This window comes from Pistacia vera, unplaced genomic scaffold (genome assembly GCF_008641045.1).
Source record: "Pistacia vera cultivar Batoury unplaced genomic scaffold, PisVer_v2 Contig40, whole genome shotgun sequence".
Lineage (NCBI taxonomy): Eukaryota > Viridiplantae > Streptophyta > Magnoliopsida > Sapindales > Anacardiaceae > Pistacia > Pistacia vera.
Genome location: NW_022196224.1, coordinates 2,214,963 through 2,229,126, shown reverse-complemented (window position 1 = coordinate 2,229,126; position 14,164 = coordinate 2,214,963).

Genomic DNA, 14,164 nt, shown 5'->3' with positions numbered 1-14,164 from the left:
GAGAATTTTTAAGGCGTGTAGTGCAGGGATTTTTTTATCTTTAATATGGTCACTTTCTTGGGCACCCTCATATACGTTCTCCTACATTTGTGTTGTATTGTAGTTGTCTATAATATGACGTACCGCCAATGGCATTGTACTGTCATACTAGATTATAACATTTTATATTGACGCATATTGACCTAACCAATATCATAAATTTCTGTAGATATATGTAGCAAATATAATTAATCTGGTGCTCTTATACGTAGCCCTTGAATTCTACAGTTCATATTGACTGAAAGTGAATGAATTAATAAACATACTTGGGACAAATTTTGGGCATCTGTTTTTGTGCGAATTGGGAAGGGAAATGCGTAATTATCTCAGTTTCTGGCATTCCATGTTAAAAGGAGGATAATATAAGGAACTGAAAATTTGTCACTTAAGACCTGCCCATATGAACCGCCAGCGGCCAGCCCAATAAAGAACATTAATATTTTAGAGGCTTATTGTATGTGTTGGGGTAATGATAGAAGCAAGGAAAAATTGAATGCTTGTACTTTCTTTATGATTTAAACAAAGCACGGCATGCACGTTTATACATTAGTCTGCGCCTTCAAATAAAATCTACCAAACACGTTCAATTTAATGATCAACCGAATTTCTTTGAATAGTTAAGAAGCATCTCCTAAGTTTGTGTAAAGTATGCTCTTTCAGAATCTAACTTTTCATAATCCCTTCAGGGTCGGGTACTTGTGCAAGCAAATAGTTTGTTCATGTGTTTTAATGCGAGAATGTTGTACTTCCATAATTATATTCTAAAAGAAGAAAACAATTTGTCTTGCTTGTTGGACAACGAGGTGAACATTAACATACCAAATTGTTAAATTGGAGCATCAAACCCCTGCAGACAACAATGAAAAATAGGAGCTCAATACAACAATCTTCTTAAACCAGAAATGGAGTTAGCAAAGAAAACGAATTAAGGAGATGGACAGACGAAGACTTTGTGTTTCATATACCAATTTGCATTAAGCCTTCACACGAATATTAAACACATTTACTAACACATATACTTAATCTTGTGATAATGAAGCTACTTTGTCAAGAGCTTATAACCATGTATATAATGGAAAGTCAAGACACATTGCACTTAGATATAGTTATGTAAGAGATTTAATCTCAAATGGAGTAATCACAATTAACTATGTCAAATCAAGTCTGAATCTAGTCGATCCTTTAACAGAGGGATTAGCAAGAGACTTGATAAATAAAACATCAAAGGGGATGGGTCTCAAGCCTATTGAATATAATCACCAATAATGGAAACTCAACTTAACGCTTGATACAACGTCAAATCTTGAGTTCAATGAGTCAAAGTACATTATTAGAGTGGTTAGAAGTACTATAAATTTTTTCTAACATCCCAAAGCAAAAAATAGAACTTGATTCCTATAGTCTTAAAATGAAGGTTGAGTATTTACTGTCAATAGACCTATTGATGATTTTTCATCAAAGTGCTAAAATAGCAGGGGGCATATTTGCTAGAGTCTACCTATATGAGAGTGAAGTGATGCCACTTCTAGGAGCTTAAAGGCTTGGCTCTAAAATCTCTCACGAATGATAAGAACACATGGCCTTTTACGTGTCAACTACGATTGAGATATTTTGGTATCAAAGTCATATGTGTGAACATTTATATAACTTGTCAAAAAGAATGTATGGTTCAAAGCTTGTCTACCATATTAATCAAATTTGTTGTAATAAACTTTCACTATGTAATGGTTCAAATTGCAAAATACCATTATTCATGCATATTACTTATAAAATTGTTGTTGGATCCAGTATCTATTATCAAATTAGAAAAAATGGCGGGGGACTGTGAGACATTTTTCCTAATTGGATATGTCTATTATTAAAAGGTCATGTATTTTCAAAAGATTATGTACCTTCAAAATGTTATGTCCATATCTTAAAGGGTTTTCCAAAAGATACATTCTCTTTAAAAAGTACAAACAATCCTATATAAGAAGTAAAATTTTCTGTAAAAGTACACAACAAATTATTCTAGTATAACCAAAACTCTCTCAAGTCTGCTTCTGTTTTGTGCATAACACAAGTAGGTTCTTCATTGTATCCTAAAGAAATTCGTTGATCTTATTTGCACTATAAAGGAGTGAAATTTCCTTTAGGAAAGTGGCATTGATACACGCCTTGAAGTTGGTAGTCACTATCCTAGTTCTAACAAGTTTTTTTTTTTTTTTTTTTTTTTGTTCTTCACATTTAATCATCTCCCCCTGATGAAGTGTTCTAGTTTGATGATCAATTAATTGACTAGTGTGTTTCTCTCTAATCGATCTTCCTAATACCCATACGCTTCACCACAACATTCCTGATAGCTTCCGTCTATATACACAGCCCATTGTGTTCAATTCCAAACTTTTAATTACACTACAACAATATATACATATAGCTACAAAATTTAGCTTCAAAAAGAAAAACTGTAGCAAATACATATTTACAGTTACAAAAGTCCATTTTTATAGCTGATTGAAACTATTTTAGTGATAAGACTTCCTCCTTCGAAGCTAATATTCATCTCTTGTTTTAACTTATTTAAAATCATAGCAATAACTATCATTTAGCTATAATATATTAGCTATGGTAAAACATTATAGCAACTTAATGTATTTAGCTATAAACATTTTGTTTACATGACATATAGGACCATTATTAGCTACGAGTTTACCCAGGGGTAGATCCAGCTAATTTTTGGCCCTCAAATTTTTTTTTTTTAAATATTAATATGTATAATTTATATATTTTGGCCCACCCTAACAAAAATATTAATGGACAAAAGTATTAATGTATAATTAATTTTTACTTTGGCCCACCCGAGCAAAAATTTCTAGATCCGCTGCTAAGTTTACCTATATAGCTATTATTTGTACATTAGCTACAAAATATTAAAATTTGTAGCTAATTAAAGTATTGAGCTATACAAATTTTATTTTCATGGTAATAACAATATTATAGTATCATTATTCGCTACTAGTTTAAATGTATAGTTAGTATGTATGTATTAGCTATAAATTATTTGAATTTGTAGCTAATAAAGAATGTGAAACTTAATCTGCTACAATCCTTATAATATGCAACTATGGATATTATAGATATTCTAATTTATTTTGTGAGTAATTATATTTTTATTACTTATAAATTAAATAATTATAGTCAAACATAGTGTTAATCATAGCACTAAGGTCAAAAATAAATTGAAGCTTTCAACCAATAGCTAATTTAAAAAAAAAAAAAAAAAACTCTTCAAAGAGCTAATAATTTGGAGTTAATAATAGAGTATTAAATACCATACTTAGTCGGCTGTTATTTAATTCTTAATTGTTTTTAATAATGTTCAAAAGTGTAAAACTCTTTCTAGTTTTCATCATCATGCTTCATTTCATATTATGGTTAATTTTATCTAAACCTAAAAGATCGATGAGAAAACTATAAAATACCACTGATTTAATATTATTACAATTCTTGTTTAACCACTAATATGAAAGAATGGTTTTTATATTATTAGCAATGAAATTATATGTCAACAATTCTTGTTCGGTAATCGATCCTCAAACATAAAAATAATATATGGCAAACCAAGGGGAGTAAATGGTCCAATCACAATCTCAAGTTCAATCCTTGTTGGGCATAAAAGAGCACATTTTTCCATAATTTATCTAGGGAGTCCGACGATGGGTTATTTGGGATACCTCATCCTAAGAATAGTCAACGTATGCATAAGTTGACATAAACACCTCAGTTATAAAAAAAAAAAAAAAAAAAAAAAAAAAAAAAAAGTACTATAATAACATAATAATACACTGTAAGAAAATAAGGATTATTTTCCCATGTATGTTGATCATTGAAAATAAATGAATTGTAGACAATTAGATATAAGGGTGGCGTTGAAATATCATAATATAAGTAGACACAACTTGAAGCAAAATCCCATACTAAATAAATCATGCTCTTGAACAAGCTAAAATTTATACCTTACAACTAAGACAATGCTAGCTTACTGCCAGGCACATTCTTTTAATTTTCCCAATTTCTTAGTGGAGAAATGAAGAGACATGACCCAATTGAAGAAGCTATGAAATATACCAACATAATTAAACATTAACTGAGTGTTGTTATAAATTTACTTGGATTAAGTCATGAATGGTCAATGGATAGGCATACCAAATTGAGCTTATGAAATGTATTAAAGAACTTTGATATTATTTATCACATGGTACATAATAAGTTTGCTAGGGAGTGGTTCATGTGTCCCCTAGATTCCTACCAACTTTCTATAAATAAAAACCCTAATTCATGAAAATAAGTTCAACAAATAAATGCTTTTTTTAGTTAGTAATTTTTACGCATTTAGCTAGCACTAACTAATTTATGATGCCAATTAAAGGAATAATTCGAAATTTTAGTATATTCACTATTTTCTAATAATTAATAATAACCATCTTTGTGCATATTCATATAACATTACTTTAATTCAAATTGACATAATTCTTAGTATTTCATTCAATTATTTATTACTAGCTTATATTCATTCTTATATATATATATTAAAATTATGTGTCTAAAACTATAATAAATTTAGTTTTTTTCTTCATTTGACTGATTATGAAATGAAAGTATTTTACATTTTAAATTAAAATTTTAAATACTATAATGTGTATATGGAATTTATTACAAGTTTTCGCAAAAATAGAAAAATAAATTATATTTCTCTTTAATTTCCTTGATTGAGCCTTTCTCATCTTAAACCTCTGCACTTCTTTGTTCCTCTTCTCAAACTCTCACCCTTAAACCCTAAATTTAGCCAAGCCCAAGCATGCCAACTTTAATCTCTTTTCTTAGCAAGCAAAACCCTACACCCTTCTCCTTCTTCTCCTCTCACAACCCACATGTTAACTATTTCAAGCATGAAGTCTCTTATAGCCCACGATTCACACACACACCCTGTTCTCTTACCTCACAAAGGCCTCACCTTTCGCCTCAAATCCTATTTTTGTAACCCTTAACTCTTCAAACCCAAGATTTATCTACACTAAACCCAAACCCCAATGGCTCGCCTAAATTCCCGATTTTTTTCTGTTCAAAATCGAATCTTGCAAACCAAGGCCTCTAATCTCTATCATCAGGTGAAATTCACGTGATTGTGGGAACCACGCTTCTTCGAAGGATCCAAGTGGAGAACGAGAAGGGTAGGTATTTTATGAACTGGGTTTGCTTTTAATTTAGGTTTTGTTTTGTTTGATCATCGTATGATTTTATGTGGTATGGGGTTTGGCTTGAGTTTAGTTTAATTATCTATGTTGGTTGAAAAAGGAGAGTTGCGGAATTAGTTTGAAATTTATGTTCGGTGTTGTATTGTGTTTATGAGTCGATAGTACAATAGAAAGGCAACAGTTTTTTCACATGAAAGGTCAAATTTTTGTAATTGTTGAATTTAATTTGATGGAATAGAATGTAAAACTGTTTTTGTTCCACGGTGTGGTGGGATTATCACGAGTGAGGTATTCCCAGCTTTCAGGTTGGCCCGGGTAAGAATTTCCGCATTTGGATAAAACATTAATAAGCTTTTTTAATCTTCCTATGAAATTATTTTATTCTAGATTTTTTATGGGAAAAATAAGTGTTGATTTTTTAATTATCTTTAATGAATTCCCTGCAGTTCGTGTAACCCAGATTAGCGCAGTTTGGTTCAGAGTGCCCTCTATGTAAATCTGAAGTCGCAAAGCAGGTACCGTTGTTATTGTGATCTTAATCAAATCCTTGGATCGATTGAAATACAATTCAAAAAGAAAATAAGCACTAGTATTGTAATGTGTAATATGTTTGGCAGGTTTAAGGCCTTCGCATTTTGTGGAAAATATAGTGACAAACTTTAAAGGATTAGATAGAGCTTTTTCTGGGGCCAATATGAATCATTCTTTTCTTTGGTAGGTTTAATTTTTATATCATGTTTGATGCATTGTTTAATTTTTTTCCTCCTGTATTTTATGTTATTCAGTTCTGTAAATCAAATATTGCAGTTGTTGGGAGGGTTTTGGACCAATGCCGGTCTCAAGAGTATAATTCAACTGAACAATCTGGTCAGCAAATATGCTAGGTCAAGTTATATATATCATTATGTTTGAGGTAGCAAAAGTAAAGGATTTGTGATGCTTGGTAAGGACCAGTTGTAGTAATAATGGTCAAGGTCCTGTCATCACAGCCAAGTACCCAGATACAGGTGAAGGCATTCAAGAATGGAGCTGGCAAAATTGATATGAATCGTGTGGAACAGACATTGCTTGGCAGTCTCTTCATTTGATAATATAAGGGCTCAGACAAAGTGGTAACCAGAGAAGTGAGCATGTGAGTATCTGATGATTGTTGCCTTCCTATTGATGCCTTTTTGGTTGACCAGGGTTGTGATCATCTTGCATTAATTGTATGGATTTTCTTTTCTCATGTGTGGCTCGCACTTGTACAGGGTTAAATATTGTTGGCTTTTTCATTGCTTAGCTTGGTATACTTCTGTTCATGAAATCAGAACATTAATGTTAGATTTGTAGTTGGTAGCTTCTGCCTTTTGCCTTAGGATAAATTGTAAGTTATTTTAAAACTGCATATATTACTATAAAAACTATTATCTTTCTTATCATATAAAGTGATACAATGATTAAATTAGCCTATATGATTAATATTATTTTTTTCAAATTTGATATTGCAGGTTGCTGGAAATTCTTAAATGATTAGGAAAGGTATTATGACATTGAAGCATTCATATTTGTAAAAAAATTAGTTGGTAGCATTTTAAATTATGAAAGATTATGAGAAACAATTATTTAGTAGAAAATGACTTTATCAATGTTTTATTTTTTATATTAGAATTTTTCTTATGACATCATATTATCTATTTAATATAAAAATATTGTTATAAATTTGTAATTACCATTAAATTTGTTAATTATAGTAATATTTGTTACAATTGATTTTAATCAAAGCAATAAATTATAAATTCTTGATATAAATTATTTGTTCCATTGCAAATTATTATAATATTTAGCTACAAATTAAAAGTATTCATACAAAGTAATTTTAATATATAGCTATTAAAACACTATGTCCATAGCAAATAATTATAATATTTAGTTACAAGTCAAAAATACTTATAACAAGTAATTTTAATATTTAGCTATTAACATATTATATTCATAACAATATTTTTTCATATATAAATACAATTTCTATATATCCGTAGCAAATAATTTAATATTTAGCTATGAATTCACGACATTGCGGAAGATGTTGAAACGAGTACCAACGGAAAGGAAGATGACTGAGCTTAGGTAACATGTGGACGTCATTTTGTACATAACACCAGGGAAGTAACTGTTGTTGGTAGATATTTTCTTGCCTTTTGTATCTCCCTTATTATTTTTGGCTATAAAGCTTAGAAACTTAATAACTTCTGTTGCATGTCTTCAGAAACAAGTTGATAAGCTTAAGCATGATTATATCTTTCTGCTCAATGGTATGTATATAAGTAATATTGTTATGCCTGAGAAAGTAAAGGCTGACGTGGAGTCGCGTGACGAAACGTGGCCTGCTCCCGTCAGAACGGTAAGCGCACGTCAGGCCTGCCAAACGCCCTGGTGCTCCTACGTGTCCGCTAACCTGTTTCAAATTGCGTGAAATCGGCTTGGGAAATGGGTAATGGGACGTAAAGCCAGATTACATCTTGACACACACACCAACCCAAGGATTTAATGATCATTACACGCATTTAGCTGGGTATAAGAAAGGGAAGACCCCTTCATTAAGGGGATTCAATCACTTGACATTGGAACTTTCTCTCTCTCTCTCTTAGCAAAGCTTTTGTATTTACTTTTCAATCATTTGTAAGTCAGTCCGCTTTAGCGACCTGACCCACCATATTAATTCAATTCAATGGATGTAGGATTTGCTACCTTAGCATCCGAACCACTTTAAAAACTCTCATTGCATTTAGTTCATATTCACAATCCATTTTCACGTGTGTTCCTAGCCCAATCAACGCTGCACACGTGTCAATTAGTTGGTGTCAAAATCACGCATCAACAGTTTGGCGCTAGAAGAAGGGCCTGATTTAGCGTTTACCCTTCATCAGGAGAATCTTCGACCTACTGGTCCTACAGCAACAAATGGCCCGCCAATCAGATGCTGAGCAAGCTAATCAGTGCGTTAAAGGAATCCCCTTGACCCAAGGAGATACCCTCTCCAGGGTACTTCCAGTTCCACAAAATGCTGCGGGGGATATCCCGGCAGCTTCGCAACTCGATCCCGCCATCAGAAGTTACCTGGAGAGGTTCGACAACACTCTCCAGACGGTCAACCAGAGGCTGGACCGTCTGGACTAAGGCATGTCATCTACGACAGCTGGGGCGGTGCAACCGCCAAAGACGCCTGCAGGTCGCGCGAAAGGGCGGCAAAGGGCAATAGCCCGTGCCGCGAGCACTGCAGCGCATAGACGTAAGGAAAAGCAAGTGGCAAAAGGTAAGCCTACGGGCTCCCAAGGACCAGCGAGCACAAATCGCGCCCCGAGCAGGGTGCCGGCAAAGCTGAGACTCGGTGAAAAAGTGAATCCTGAGCTGTTCCATGCCACGTCGCAGGCGAACCCAAGCGGAAATGCCAGGCGTGATGACTGCCATCACTGCCAGCAGAACGATCCCGATCGTTATCATGCAGGTGGACCCCACACCTCGCGGGGCGGTTCGTACCACTGCGAGGGTCGTGAAAACGCCCCGCGCAATCCATTGCCTTTACACGCCTCTAGCCAGCGTGTGTCGAGTGCGACCGGAAATGCCGACCGAGGCGAAGAGGAATCCGACCTCCGGACTTTCCTGAACCTTAATCGCGAAGGCCGGACTCGCATGGGTGAAAGCAACCCTCAATTGGGCCCGTTACCGCAAATTAAGGAGCTACAACGAGCTCTGGATAGGTTAAGGGAGCAGCAAAGCGAACAGGCACAGGTCGCCTCTGCATCCCCATTCTCTCCCGAAGTGCTAGCTGCTCCACTCCCACCAGGGTTCAGAATGCCCGACATGCGACCATTTGACGGGAACCATGACCCGCAGGATCATTTGTACAAGTTCAACGACCTGATGGAACTCCACCAGGTTTCAGACCTTGCAAAATGCCGCTGTTCGGCCGTGACGCTTACTTTTCACGCCAAGCGGTGGTTAAGGTCGCTCCCAACGGGATCGATCAGTTCGTGGCCTCAGATGAGCACGACGTTCTTACGGCATTGCCAAGCCAATAGGAAATTTTCGATGCCTTTGAGCTATCTCAGCAACATAAGGCAGGAAAGAAACGAATCCCTGCAGTCCTACATCGATCGTTTCCACAAGGAATTGAACAAGGTGGCTCACGCTCCAGAAGAGTCCATCCGAACACTTATAATAGCTGGAGTTCGCCCGCAAACCGACCTGTGGAAAGAATTGCAGGCTGAGGACGATGTTTCCCTCACCAGGTTTTACAATCTGGCAGAAAAGTATCTCCGAATAGAGAATTCATTGGCGGCACTTCGCCGCCGCGATCACGGGGCTTCGAGCAGTATTCCTGGTCGAGGAGAAAGCAGGAGAGCTGATCGCAAAGGAGACATTGACGATCAGCGAAAGGGGAAGAAACCCCGCTACGAGCATAAAAAGTCCTATGCTCCTGTTCCTCGTCGCGACAGGGACAGAGCTCAATACACTCCGCTGAATGTGTCCATATCTGCGATCCTTGACAAATCTGAGGAGGCCAGCCTGCTCGGTGAGCCAGAACCAATGAAAACTCCCGCTACGACCAGAAACAGCAAAAAATACTGCCGCTACCATCGGGATAACGGCCATCATACTGATGAATGCCGAGCCCTAAAGCAGGCAATCGAAGAGCTCATTAAAAAGGGGCACTTTCAGGAGTATATTGACGACTCCCCAAAGGAAGGCCAAGGGGAGCAAAAGAAAAAGCGTCGTGATCGCAGCGGGTACAGTAACGTTAATATAATTTTCAGAGGTCCGTACCTCGCGGGGAACACGCGAGGAGCGCAAGAAAGGTATGCTCGCGAAGCATATCACGACCCGATCAGAGTAATGAATAATTCGCAGCGACCACAGAAGGCTCAGAAGGAGGAGCCGATCACCTTCTGCGAAAGGGAAGCAGCTCGCTTGCACCATCCTCACGAGGATGCCCTAGTGATCACGCCCCTGATAGGGTGTCATAATGTCTGCAGAATGCTTGTGGACAACGGAAGTGCTGTAAACATTCTGTTCAAGACTGCTTTCGACAGAATGAACTTAGACGAGGCCGACCTAAAGCCCGCCTCGATACCTCTCTACAGTTTTACCGGGGACCACCTGATCCCCAGAGGAACAATCTAGCTACCAGTCACGCTCGGCGACTACGACGAGGTGACTAGGGTTACCGAATTTCTGGTCGTGGACTGCCCATCGGCTTTTAATGGAATCTTGGGACGACCTCTGTTGAGAAGCTTCAAGGCAGTCACTTCCATTTATCACCTCAAGATGAAGTTCCCCACTCCAACAGGGATAGGGGAAGTAAGCGGATCGCAAAGCGCATCTCGCGAATGCTGTATAAAGGCGGTGCAGATGGCAGACAAAGGAAAGGGCATTTCGCGATGTGTGCCTCGCCAGGCTATGGCGATCAGTCGGATCGAGCCACAGCCTGGTCCAGCGGAGGATACCATAGAGCCGCGAGTTTAGGAAATTCCTCCTAGTGGCCCGGTTGAGGATTTGATCGAAGTTTCGATTGATCCAACAGAGCCGAGCCGAGTATTAAAGATTAGGAGCTGTCTCAACCCTCAGCTCGCTTCCGAGCTAGTAGACTTCTTAAAGGAAAACATTGACGTGTTTGCCTAGTCGCATGCAGATATGGTCGGGATCAGCCCAAACATTATCTGCCATTCATTGAACATTAGCAGTGAAGCCAGACCGGTTCGCCAGAAAAGAAGAGCGATGGACCCAGAGCGGTACGCTGCACTAAAATCAGAAGTGGAAAACCTCCTCCGAAATGGGTCCATCCGAGAGACGCTCTACCCGACCTGGGTCGCCAACCCGGTCCTGGTAAAGAAGATGAACAGCAAGTGGCAGACCTGCGTTGATTTCAGCGACCTCAACAAGGCTTGCCCGAAAGATAGCTTCCCTCTGCCGAGGATCGACCAGCTCGTTGATGCCACCTCAGGGCACGAGCTGCTGAGCTTTATGGATGCGTACTCGGGATACAATCAAATCCCGATGTACGGGCCGGATGAGGAGCATACGTCCTTCATTACGGACCGGGGGCTATACTGTTACAAAGTTATGCCTTTCGGTCTCAAGAATGCGAGCACGACCTATCAGAGGTTGGTCAACCGAATGTTCTCCGACCAGATCGGGAGGACAATGGAAGTCTATGTGGATGATATGCTGGTCAAATCCCAGGTCACCTCAGGACACATTGCGCATCTCGCTGAGATGTTTGATATTCTTCGACTCTACAGAATGAAGCTAAATCCTCTCAAGTGTTCGTTCGGAGTGTCGTCGGGAAAGTTCCTGGGGTATATGGTTAATCAGCGGGGCATAGAAATAAACCCCGGGAAGATCCAAGCCCTGCTCGATATGGAGAGCCCGACTAGCAAGAAGCAGGTCATGAGTCTAAATGGGCAGATAGCGGCATTTAGTCGCTTCATATCAAGGCTAACAGATCGCTGCTTACCGTTCTTCAATGTTCTAAAAGCGAACAAGAAATTCGAATGGACTCCCGAATGTGAACAGGCATTCCAAAGTATAAAAGAACACCTAGGGAAGCCACCTCTCCTCTCTAAGCCTCTTCCACAGGAAATCCTGCTCATCTACCTGTCCGTCTCTTAGTTTGCGGTCAGTGCAGCTTTAGTGCGGGAAGAGGAAAAGGCGGAGTGGCCAGTCTATTATGCAAGCAAGCGTTTATCAGATGCCGAGATGCGGTATCCGGAAATGGAGCGACCAGCCTTTGCTCTGCTGATCGCGTCCAGGAAGCTGCGACCTTACTTCCATACCCATACAATCAACGTAATGACTAATTACCCCCTCAGACAAGTCCTCCAGAAACCAGAAGCCTCGGGTAAGCTACTCAAATGGGCCATGGAACTGAGCCAATTCGACCTAAAGTACAAGCCCAGATCAACCATTAAAGGGCAAGTTGTTGCACACTTCATCTCAGAATTTTCTTATCTCCCGAGTGAGCAACAGCCCAACGAGGTCGTGCAAGAAAGTATGCAGAACCTGTCGACCTGGAACCTCTACGTCGACGGGTCATCAAACAGGAAAAGAGCTGGTACGGGTCTTCTCCTTGTAAGTCCCGAAGGGGCTCGAATTCATGGTATTCTCCGGTTTGGGTTTAAGGCGACCAATAATGAGGCAGAGTATGAAGCCCTGCTCGCCGGGTTGCAACTTGCCAAAGAAATGGGTGCAACCGCGATCAGCATTTACAGCGACTTCATGCTGGTCGTCAACCAAATTTTAGGGGAATACCAAGCTAAAGAAGAGAACATGGTCCGCTACCTGAAAGAGGCCAAGGTCGCTCTGGGGTCATTAAAGCATTTTGAAATTACTCAGATCCCCAGAGACAGCAATTCAATAGCGGACGCCTTAGCAAAGATAGCCTCCTCGTTGGACTCAGAGGTTCCAGACAGCATTCCTATTCGTTTCGTGGATGTCCCGACTATCAGCTCAACAGAACAGGCCGTGAACATGACTCAACCGGATTCCTGGATGACTCCCATTTTCCAGTACCTCAAGGATGGGACTTTGCCAGACGACAAGGTCGAGGCAAGGGTCCTGCGAGCAAGATCTGCTCGTTACACACTCATCGGGGACCAGCTGTACAGAAGGGGATTCAGTACCCCTCTCCTCCGATGTGTAACCAGTGAAGAAGTAGACTATATCATTAGGGAAATTCACGAAGGGATTTGCGGTAATCACACAGCTGCTCAGTCTCTCGTGAACAAGGTTGTTCGTCAGGGATACTATTGGCCCCGGATCCAGGAAGATACGCACAATTTTGTCAAAAAATGTGACAAGTGCCAGCGGTTCTCTAACATTCCGCGAGCCCCCTCGCACGAGCTGATAACAATGTCTAGCCCCTGGCCGTTTTCCATGTGGGGGATCGACCTTATCGGTCCCATGCCAGTTGGAAAGGGAGGGGTCAAGTATGCTGTGGTCGCGGTAGATTATTTCACAAAATGGGTGGAAGCCAAACCACTGGCTGCGATCACGACCAGAAAGCTGAAGAACTTCGTTTTCAAGAACATAGTGTGCCGCTACGGAATTCCCCACACCCTCATCTCGGACAATGGAAAGCAATTTGACAATGAGGAGTTTAAACAGTTCTGTGACGAGCTGGGCATCCATAAAAAATTCGCCTCAATCGCCAGACCGCAAGCAAATGGCCAAGTTGAAGCAGTCAACAAGACCATCAAGCACACTCTAAAGGCCAAGCTCGGGGCTACCAAAGGAAATTGGGCTGACGATCTCCCCGAAGTCTTATGGGCGTACAGGACAACTCCAAGAACTTCCACCTCAGAGACCCCTTTTTCGCTGGCCTATGGCTGCGAAGCGATGATTCCTGTGGAGGTGAGAACCGGTTCTCTTCGAAGGGACTTGTACGATGAGGCTGAAAACGAAGCGCTTATGAGGGCAAGTTTGGATCTCGTTGAAGAGTATCGCAGCAAGGCTTCGCTAAGGATAGCAGCCTACCAGCAGCGAGCAAAGAGGTTTTTTGATTCGAAGGTCAAGCGAAGAGACTTCCAGGTCGGGGACCTTGTGCTAAAGGAAGTTCTCCTCGGGACCAGAGAGCCGAGTGCGGGAGTACTAGGACCTTACTGGGAAGGACCGTACCAGGTCGACAAGGTAATCAGACCGGGGACTTACCATCTCAAAAGATTGAACGGTTCCAAAGTACCCCGAGCTTGGAATGCCGAACACCTCCAGCCATACTATCAGTAATCCCGAACTCAGCTCTCAATTAGTTTTTGTTAGTTTTATTCTTAATGTAAAACACAATTTTGTTCGCTGGAAACAGTTCGCATGTGTTCTGTTCGCGTGTAAGAATTCGCATGTAATATTGCTTATGT